Source organism: Orycteropus afer, unplaced genomic scaffold, assembly GCF_000298275.1.
Source record: "Orycteropus afer afer isolate SDZICR_OR568_19922 unplaced genomic scaffold, OryAfe1.0 scaffold00120, whole genome shotgun sequence".
Lineage (NCBI taxonomy): Eukaryota > Metazoa > Chordata > Mammalia > Tubulidentata > Orycteropodidae > Orycteropus > Orycteropus afer.
In genome coordinates this window covers 8,936,635-8,948,191 of record NW_006921707.1, presented here as the reverse complement: position 1 = coordinate 8,948,191, position 11,557 = coordinate 8,936,635, and positions in this window count along the sequence as shown.

Sequence of the window (11,557 nt, the reverse complement as noted above, 5' to 3'; positions counted from 1 at the left end):
ATTGGTCAGCTTATGAGGAAGAGTTGTAATTCTGAGGCTTTGACTTTAAAAATACTTTAAAAATTGGTTTCCATTTATTTTACAATTAGTTTATCTCCTAGAAGAAATTCAGGAAAATATGTGAAAAACATAGACGAACATATTAAATTGATGATTAAATAGCTTCTGTAGGAATATATAGGGACCTCTGGTGGTATGGTGGTTAAGACATTAGGCTGCTAACCAGAAAGTTGGCAGTTCAAACCCACCAGCCTTTCCATGGGAGAAAGATGAAGCAGTCTGCCTCTTTAAAGATTTACAGCCTTGGAAACCCTATGAGGCAGTTCTGCTCTGCCCTAAAGTGTCGCTGTGACTCAGAATCAACTAGGTGGCAGGGGGTTTGGTTTTTGGTTTATAGGAATAGCTAACTGTAGGCTCCATGTGACTTTTGGGAAGCTGTATACTTTCTCTGTGTTTCAATTTCTACTTCTGTAAAATGGTAATAATATTTTTTGTTCTATTTTCTTCTCATAGTTGCTAAGAGAATAAAATGATTTGAGTGATATGTGTGCTTTGAAAACAATAGTGCACTACACAAATTATTATTATATCCCCAGAGGTAACAGTTTGCATACAAAAACAAAAGTTAGTAAGTCAATATGTAGTGGCTGAAAAAAATACAAAAGGAAAGAGAAGATAAAATGGTACTGATTATTGATAGCTAACTATTTGCTGTGTTGCTCTATATTTTTCACATATTTTTCTGGAATTTTGTGTGCTTGATGTTTATACAAATATGGGTCAAAAATTAGTAACCAAGCTTACTAAGAATACACATTTCATCTGGCATATGTATTTAATTACCACAATTATTTTTTAAGAAATATGGCAAAATGTAATAAAAATTTAGGATTGGATACAAACTATAGTTGGATGGAGCCAGAAATCAACATTTTCCAAACGTATTTGTTAGGTTGAGTTTGGCATCAAAGGTCAAAGTGTTGAGTGCAGTTGGCTATTGATTATTTTAATTCCACAAAAAGACAAAAATTGATGCTTCTGAATCCCTTCTACATTTAGGGGATGGGGCAAACTGAACCAATCATACTTTACCAAATCAATTCAACTTCCTCAACTTTGAACCAAATCATGGTTCTTTCAAGTCAGAATTATTCATATATGCTGTCAGAGAGTTAGCAACATTGATCTTCCCCCAAGTCACACACTATCTCTTCTAAATAACTGTATTAATAAATCTCTTTTTTATAGAATGACAGCAGTTTTGGGTTTTATTTCCTCTGGGACCATTATAAAGTTCTGAAACCATCAGCACCATTGCAGCTTTCCTCAACTTAAACCCTTGAAAGCTGAGAGAATGAAGGCTGCATTAATTCTCTTATGGATGTCCTTGCCCTCATAAATCTTGTGATTTAGGTAAGTTAATATATAAGTTGACTAGTAATAAAAGATTTAAAAACATGTTAAAAGAGCTAGAAGAGAGACGTGAATAGGCTGCACATCACAATTCCCCTCGTTAATTGTAGATAATATTCACTCTACCTTTATTAGTTTCATGCAACCAACAAATGCAACCATTGCCTTGGAGTCGGATCCGACCCATAGTGACCCCTCCTTGGGTTTCCAAGGCAGTATCACTATGGAAGTAGATTGCCCAACCTTCCTCCCGGGGAGTGGCTGGTGGTTTTGAACCTCCAGCCTTCTGGTTAGCAGTCAAGTGCCTTAGACACTACACTACCAGAGCTCCCTTGTTAGTTTCATAGGGCTGGTGTAATGAAGTACCACAAATTGGATGGTTTATAAGAGAAGAAGATATTTGCTTTACACTTTTGGAGACTAATAGCCTGAAATTTCTGGTCTCCACAGGACCTTTTTCTCTCTGAAGCCTCTAAGGGAAGATCCTTTCTTGTTTCTCCAGGTTTCTGGTAGCCCCAGACATTCCTTGGCTTGCATAACTCCATTGTTAAATCTCCATTTTCCTTCTGTCTCTCTGTGTCTCTTTTCCTCTTTTGTCAGACTAAATCAGTCAGACTAAATTAAGACCCACTTACTTCAGTATGACTTCATGTGAACTTACTGATAACTCCTTCAAAGACCCTATTTCCAAACAAGGTCACATTCACAAGTACCAGAGGTACTTTGGTCATATTGTCAGAAGGGACCATTTCTGGAGAAGGATATCATGCTTAGTAAAGTGGAGAGTCAGATAAAAAGAGGAAGACGCTCAATAAGATAGATTTACACAGTGACTGAAATGATGGGCTCAACCATAGCAAGGTTGGTGAGGATGGCTCAGGACTGGGCAGTGTTTCATTCTGTTGTACATAGGATAGCTATGCATTGGAATTGACTTGATGGCACCTAATAGCAAAAACTAAAGAACTTAGAACTTCAACAAAATATTTTCACACACTTCAATCTATAATTCTAGGTGTTCAGAGGAGGAAGAGATCAGAGTACGAGGGAGGATGAAAGCAAGGAGGGAGTCAAATTTGAGTTAAATCTTGAAGTATGGGTTGGATTTGGGTGGGGCAGCAAGAATGGAGCAGGTACTATTGACAAGGAAAACACTACTGAGCAAAAGCACAGAAGAAAGAATTGGAAAAGTCAAATAACAAATTTCATTGGAGCAGAAGTTTGCATGACGGAGAATTCATGTAGAAGTGTCAGTTGGGCCAAATTGTGAAGGGTCTTTTATTGTGCAAGCTAGAGAGAGAAGGCTCCATTGGGTAAGCAATGGACAGAACTGATTATTTTTAAATGATGAAATGTACAATGCAATGGTTTAAACCATTTAATTTAACAACAGTTTTTGTGTTAAGTGAAACTGCAGGGTTGGGCTGGTGGTAGGAAGCATTGTGTGATTTAGTGTGTGTCTTTTCCAAGACTACCAACATGAGGAGAGAAGGATCTTGACTATAGTAGTAATAGGGAAAATGTAAAGGAAAGGAAGACTTGTGTAGAAGTAAAGACAGAAAAAATTAAAGGTTTTAGAGAGTGAGTTGAAAGAGGATTCCAAATAGACGTGCAAGTTAGAGGGGCTGTGTGCCTGGGAACATGATGAAATCATGGAGAAACCAATAAGGAATATCATTTTAACTGAACTTCAGAGAGCTGCTCAAACCCATATTTTGGGGGGTTTGCTTAACATTCTTAGCTTTCTTCTTTGATTTTTATCCCTTTGTCTTTCCCTATGTCCATTAAGACAAACCCTGTAACCCACTCCAACTTCAAGAGGTTTTTGTTCTGGGCTCAATTTCCTCATTTGACCTCCATTGTTCAAATACTTATGTCAAAGACCTTACAAGTTAAATGGTAAAATTAGAAGAAATAAAAGCATAGTTGAAAGATAATCAATTCCCAACTCAATTATCTGTACTGATGAGATTGATATTTTCTTAGTATTTATATTATGTATTTAGATAGTAAGTCCACCAGGCAGAAGGCTTATGGTTCTGTAAGTTATATAATGTAATGCTACATAATAGGATTCCTAATGTAGTTGGGAGCTCTGGTAGCATAGTGGCTAAGACACTTGCCTGCTAACCAGACGGCTGGCGGTTCAAACCCACCAGCCACTCCTCGGAAGGAAGGTTGGGCAATCCTACTTCCGTAGTGATACTGCCTCGGAAACCCAAGGAGGGGTCGCTATGAGTCGGGGCCGACTCGACGGCACATAACAACAACAACAATGTAGTCCAAATTCTGTCAGCACTCATTGATATAAAATAATAAAATATTGTAATGAGTTCCAAGAAACTCACACATTGTTCATAATGCTGCATTATCACACCCAGACCATACAAACTATTATGCATCATAAAATAGTATTCAGTGAATATTGATGATGAACGATCACGTTATTTTTTTTCTCTCTAAAATCATCATAGCTAACAGTTAGTATTTATTTTGTGCTGATAGTGTACTAATAAGCACTTTATTGAAAGGAAAAATGAAAGTCCTTTCCACACTACATTTACTATCTGTAATTCACTGAGACATAAAAAGAAAGAAAACAAATTCTAAAACCTACAATAGACCTGCTAATTCACTCATGTGCTCTGAAGAGAATGTTCAGCAGGAGTGGCTGATAGGACAGGCAGTTAGCTACAACACCGTGGGAGGCTGGCACTACCCTGTGCCCAGTTCATGTAATCAGCGACCAAAATATTCTTAACCTTTTATGGGTGGATGAACAACAAATTAGGTATTTCTAATTGCCTCCTCTCTGAGGGCCCTCTTCCAACTAAGCAGTGAAGGTGTTAGCGGAAAAATGTTGCTCATCCAAGGTGATGTTAACTTTTTGTGAAATTAAGAGACCTTTATTTGAAAACAGCTTCAATAGCTAGAGGCATAGAATATAAGAAATGTACTCCAGGCTGTAGTAATTGCTGGCTTCCCTGGGAAATGGCTTCAAGGCCAGAGCAGTCCTGGCTCCATGCAAGCACATCCTCTAATTATGGAAAAACCTGTGTAGAGTCTCCATGTTAATCAGTCTCTCAGAGACTTGAGCTTTATGTGGTTAGTGCAGATTTATGGCATTTTTCTTTTCCTGTTATTAAAACTGATATTTCACATGGAAGAAACTATCTCCAGACAACTGTTAAAATGCAAAGTTTCAGTCATAAAAGAAAACTGCAAGGCTGTTCTGAGAATATTCCTTAGAGAATTCCAAACAAGGATAAGAAACAACACATCAAAGACAGGGTGTTTGTGTGGGGGGTGTGATTCAAAAATAAAAAGGCACTACTTTAATGTATTAACAAAAAGACTCAACAGTTGGCCTATAGAATCAAGAGGTTATAGTGAAATTAATTTAAGTGCTTGTTACAATTATGGAAATAAACATTTCATGCATAAATGCAAACTGAATTATATGTAATTATGAAAGCACCAAACTAATTGGAACATTTGGATTAACATAGTAGAAGCCAAATAGCCTTTTAAAACCAATGATGCAGTAGTCTGCATGTGTCTTGCATGTACACAACAAATGTTAGTAATCAAAAGGAGCATTGTTATCTATATTAGCATTTTTGTTAGCATTTTATTTCTTTTATATAGTATACACATACACTAGTAATTAAATTATAGTATATATGTACAATGTATAGTATATAGTACAATTGGCTGGTTTATGCCAATTGTAAATGATCTATAGGTGAAAACTGAAGGACAGAAACTCATGTTCCAGGTCTCTACCTAGGACGTCCCACCACACCATTTACTATATTCTTAATATTCTAGAATGTATGGGATTATGAGGATGGGCAGCAGGAACTGGCAATCTGAGGAAAGTGAAAGAAAATGTGTGCTTCATTGAGATGAGGCAAGTAAGACAGTGTGAGGTTTCTCCTAGCTCCCTTTTAGCATTTTTAAACTTTACCTATTAATATTCTTTCTTCGGGAGTTCTGGTGGCATAGTGGCTAAGGCATTTGACTGATAACCAGAAGGCTGGCAGTCCAAACCCACCAGGCAGTCCTCAGAAGGAAGATTAGGCAATCTACTTCCATAGAGATACTCCCTGGGAAACCCAAGGAGGGGTCGCTATGAGTGGGATCTAACTCCACGGCAGTGGGTTTGGTATTTTTTTGGTATGTGGACAAATCTCTCCTTGAAGTGTCCTATGCTAAAAAGCAAAAACTATCAAAACGGCAAAAACAATTCTGTCACTCAAAAGTCAAAACTCATTCTTACAGGGAAACTAACCCTGATCATAGCTTGATTTTAAGAAAGCAATCTGATTAAGCTACATTGTATTATTGTTAAAATGACTGATATATTTTTCAGTCTCCCAATGGTGAGTATGGATCTACATGATGAACATACATTTAAGGGTTGAGATTCACAAGGCAAAGAGGAAGGAAACTGCAGGCAGATAATCAAACCATTAATAGGAGTCTATCATATTTGGAGTCAGCTACAGACAAAAAATGAAAGAACTTACTCAGTATTGGAAATTTGATAATTTTTATCTTAGTCTCTGGGAGATTATAAAACTTGCCCAAAGGGGTACAGCTTGTGAAATTGGACCCTATTCTGACTGAATCCAGAACTAGTACAATTTCTACTAACAATCAGCCACAAGGCAAGCAATGTATCAGAAAATCTGGTCCACAATGAGGCTCGTAACTTTATAAGCTTAGAATAAAGATGATCTGATGTTCAAAGTGGCACAGTAGTTAAAGCATTAGGCTGCTAACTAAAAGATCAGCAGTTCACACCCACCAGCTGCTCTGCAGGAAGAAGATGAGGCAAGCTGCTTCCTTAATGATTTACAGTCTTGGAAACCCTATGAGGCAGTTCTCTTCTGTCCTACAGGGTCGTTATGAGTCGGAATTGACTCAGTGGCATTGGGTGTGGGTTTGTTGTTTTGTTTTGTTTTGTTTTTTATATTCAATGCAGGTGGCCAGGCAATAACAAACAGGGACATATATGAGAATATAGAAGGGTCCTTGCCTTCATTTTCATATTAAAGGAACCAGTTGAAGTTGGTCCAGGCTGGTGGAAGAAGATGATTAATATAGATTAATACATGTATGCTTAAGTAGAGAAAAGGTGAGGAAGAAGAAGAGAGCTAGTGTTTGTGTTATTATGTCCATTTACAATGAGGAAATTGAGACTGCAAGAAATTTTGTAAATGATCTGCCTACGGCTGATGTTTGTACCTACTTCTCTGATCTCCACACAGGTTTTGGTAGCCAAATGATGACTAATCTGGAGACTGAGACCCAGGAGCTCCCAATTCAATTTTGCATCACCAAAATGCAATATCTTTAAAAAAGGTAAGGGGCTGCTTTCACAGATGCCAACATGAATTCATGCATGAGCTTCTACTCTACCTTTGCTGCCAAGATCAGGGGAAAGCGCTGGTGTCATCTAAAAATAATGATTTCCAGAACACCAGACCCCGGGTACCAATGCTATAGAAAGTAAACTCACCTCTCTGAGGGTTATAAGTCAAAGAGATCCTAGAAAATACTTCCATTTTGGTCTTCCTTTATCTATTTTAAGTATGTCTCTATCATGCTATTGATAATTGAATTTCAAATCTACTTGATGCTACACCTTACAGTGGATGTGTAGATTATTAATATTCATTTCTTTAAGCCCTGCTTTTGTCAGTTCTCATCTTATCCTGATTTGGTTTCCTTTTATTTACCGAATTTATATAGTGAACTAAAGCATTGCCAACCTTAATGAGATGGGGTTTTAATCTGACCACAACATCTTATTTATTTTTAAGTTTAAACATTAATTAATTTTATTAAAATATTTTATCCTTTCTATCAATTTCTAAAAAATAAAATTCTAACAATCATTCAATTATGTGTTTGGCACTTTATGTAATCCTCTTATCACTATCACTAAGAAGCAATTATTTTTAACTCCATAATGTAGGTGAATAAGCTGAGCTTTAGAAAATTGAAGTATCTTGCCAAAGATTGCACGTATTAGAAGTGGCAGGGCTAGAACGTGAATTTGATTAGCCAAATCTGTGCTCCTCTGCAGATGGAAATTTTAACTAACCTCATGCCCCATTCCCAATTCACTCTCTATTTTATTAACAGCAATTTGAAAGTCTTTGCCTTTTATTGTGACAGTGTTTTGCAATGTAATTTTTAACACATTGATCAGTTATAAGGAGCTCTGGAGGCACAGTGCCTAGGGCATTTGACTGCTAACCAGAAGGTTGGCGGTTCAAACCTGCCAGCCACTCTGTGGAAGGACATCTGTGCAATGTACTTCCATAAAGATGTACTGCCAGGGAAACCCTAAGGGGGTCACTATGAGTCAGAATTGACTCCATGTAGTGAGTTTGGTTTTTTTGGTTTGGTCAATTACAGATTATAATATTGCTCTTATAGATCCAGGAGGTCTGCAGTGGGTTCTTGAAGTGATTTTCAGACCTTAAAACGTTTTTCCTTTCTTGTCTCTGCTGTTCTTTCATGTTCAGTGCATTTTATCTCCTCCACTTCTTTTCTCTCAATGCAGTTGAGCTCCCAATATGGAGATTTGGATACGACTTATTAGGTGATGTTAGCCAGAAGCATCTGTCAAAAGAGAGAGGAGGCTTGACAACTCTGTTCTGTAAGGAATTTATCACACACAATTTATGGTTGCTTCCTGAAACTATAGTGGGCCAAGGACTTTCACTGTAGAGCAAAGCTTGAGGCTGTCAACAAGCATCTGTTGTGTCTATGACATTGCTGAGTATTTACTTCCCTTTAGACATAAGTATCCACTGACAATTTTAAAAAATTATGTAGAATTTTAACAAACAAATATCAACCCATGATCATCAGTGGACAATGGACAATCTTTTCAATCTAACTGTTGATTGGTTGAAGTAATAAACTTTTTCCAGAGGAAAATCAGAAGCATATACAAATAATTAGGAGCTCTAGTAGCATAGTGCCTAAGGCACTTGACTGCTAACCAGAAGGCTGGTGGTTCAAACCCACCAGCTGCTCCTCGGAAGGAAGATGGGGCAATCTACTTCTGTAGTGATACTGCCTCGGAAACCCAAGGAGGGGTCGCTTTGAGTTGTGTCTGACTCGACGGCACATAACAACAACAACAACAACATACAAATAATTTAGTCCAATAACAAAAAGGATAAACATATGAGCAATTAATTGTTTGATCTGAATCATATTGAATCTCATAGCTCCAAATGAATATAATAGCTATAAATTAAAGAAATTCACTATTTTCCACAGACAACTAAAATGTTACTAGATGTCTGGACCTAGCCCTAGAGATTCTGATTTAGTAGTTCTGAGACAGGGCTTAGGTGACTACATTTAATAAAAGTATAATAATAATAAAAGAAGAAGAATACTGCCACCACCAGCCAAGGAACACCTGGGGCTGTCACAGGGAAGGAAGGAAACTTCCTTGTAGGACTCAGAGAGAGCATGGCTCTTCCAACATCCTAAATTTTGATGTCTAGCCTACAGAACTGTAAGAAAATGAATTTCTGTTGTTTTAAGCCATATAGGTTATGATATTTTATTATGGCAGCCTAAGAAACTGATACAGAGCCTAACGGAATAAAACAATGATCTGGTCCAGTTGATAGGTAGCTGTTCATTCCTGACTAGACAAGGCAAACCCAGTTCCTGGAGTTCTTTAAGCTGCTGGAACCAAATATACTCTCTCTCCCCACAGTGCTCTGGAGCCAGGTTTTTAACTCTACCTAGAAGTGTGCTTTCATCTTCACTGGGTATGGAGATAGTGGCAGGAGAATCAAAGCTTTACATTGGTTTTACTTTACTGTGGCGGTGTAGTGCCTAAGGCAATTCAAACCCACCAACCACTCCTTGGAAGGAAGACTAGGCAATATACTTCCATGGAGATAATGCCTCGGAAAACCAAGGAGGGGTAGCTATGGGTCGGAACCTACTCGACAGCAGTGAGTTTGGTTTTTTTGTTTTTGTTTTTTACCAAAGGGCCCATGTATTCTGTGTAAAAAACCAACTCATTATTAGTTTTATTTTTGTCATTGTTATGTGCCATCGAGTCAGCTCCCACTCATAGAGGCCCTATGTACAACAGAACAAAACACTGCTCTGTCCTACACCAACCTCACAATGCTTACTATACATAAGCCCATTGTTGTAGCCACTGTGTCAATCCATCTCATGATGGCCTTTCCCTTTTTCATTTTGGGAACCAGAAAATTAGGGTTTCATAAGATGAAAATACTACCATAGTTTTCTTTTTATCAGACCTGGAATTGCTAGTTTTAGAACTATTTCTATAAATTCAGACCAACATGTGTGGCTTTATCCTCAGGAAGCCAAAGTTCATTGACTCAGGTATCTTGGGATGGAAAAGATGTTGTTGTTGTTGTTGTTGTTGTTATGTGCCGTCGAGTCAAACCCGACTCATGTAGGGACATTATAAGGTCTTGAGGTGATTTTGATATTTCCAGATCCCAGTTGAATAGAACATGAATCAGACAAAGTGAGGTGGAATATGTTTGACAGGAGAAAGGAAGTTGCAAGGGAATATTTTAAACACCTCAATTCCAGTCTTAGTCTGCTACAAGTTGCTTAAGGGCCCCATACAAAGTATAAAGGGAATGAGTCGTTGTGTTGATTTTTGCCCAGTTTGTTGCAATGTGAATGAATACATGGAGCATTGGCACCTGCAATGAAAAATCCATTCATAAAGAAGGGTCTTATGAAGTTGGTAGGAGGATAATGCTGAATACAAATTTTTAATCATTAAATCTTCTAATCTCATGATGGAAAATAATCACAAGGATCATTACGTCAATGACCCTCATTTTACAGATGAGAGAGCTGGTCACCAGCGAGGTTAGGTGATGTACTCAAGGCTGCAAAAAAATTAATCATATTAGAGCAAGGGTCAGTTTATTCCCTCTGTTTAGTGTTTTTCATTTAAGTTATTTAAAAAAATAACTTACTGCTGTTGAGTTTGATCTGACTCATAGTGGCCCCTCCTTGGGTTTCTGAGTCAGTATCACTATGGAAGTAGATTCCCCAACCTTCCTTCTGAGGAGTGGCTGGTGGGTTTGAACCGCTGGCCTTCTGGTTAGCAGTCACATGCCTTAGGCACTGCTTAATTTGCAGATAAAAGGACATTTTTAAGATTTCCAACACACTTATTTACTCTCAGAGATATTTTTAAGTAAGCTAGCTGTCCATGTGACTTTGAATTAGCTAATTAATCATCTTGAACCTGGGTTTTCCTATTTATGACAAGTCTGGACTAGTCTTCTATAGTAACTTAATGTTTATTGTTAATTGCTTTTGAGCCAGCAACAATTCATGACAACATTATTGTATAACAGAACAAAATGTTGCCCCTGGCACTGTGCCATCTTCCAATTGCTGGTCTGTTTGAGCCCACTGTTGCAGCTATCGTGTCAATTTATCTCACTGAAGATTTTTCTTGGTTTTGCTGACCCTCTACTTTATCATACAAGATGTACTTTTCTAGAGTTGAACTTTGCTGTTGAGCTGTCCAAAGAAAGAGCCAAAATCTTGCTATCCTTTCTTCTAAAGAGTGTTGTGGTTGTCTTTTCATTAAAACTGATTTGTCTGCTTGTTCTTCTGGCAATCCACGATATACTCAATATTCTTCACCAGTACTATAGTACTAATGCATAAATTCTGCTTCTGTCCTCCTTTCTCATTGTCCAAATTTTGAATGCATATGAAGCAACTGAAAAGAACATGGCTTGGATCTTTAATTAATACCTTAATGTTGCTATTGTTGTGAAATCAATTCCAACTCGTTCATGCCACACAAGGACCTTAACATTGTTGTTGTTGTTGTTAGGTGCCATCAAGTCGTCTCCAACTCATAACGACCCTATGTACAGCACAACAAAATGCTTCCCGGTCCTCTGCCAGCTCCATGATCCTTGCTGTGCTTGAGCCCATTGCCACAGCAAGTATGTCAATCCATCTCTTGGAGGACCTTCTCCTCTTTCGTTGACCCTCCACCTTATCAAGCATGACATCCTTCTCCAGGGAATGGTCCCTTCTGACAACATGACCAAAGTAGGTGAGATGAAGCCTG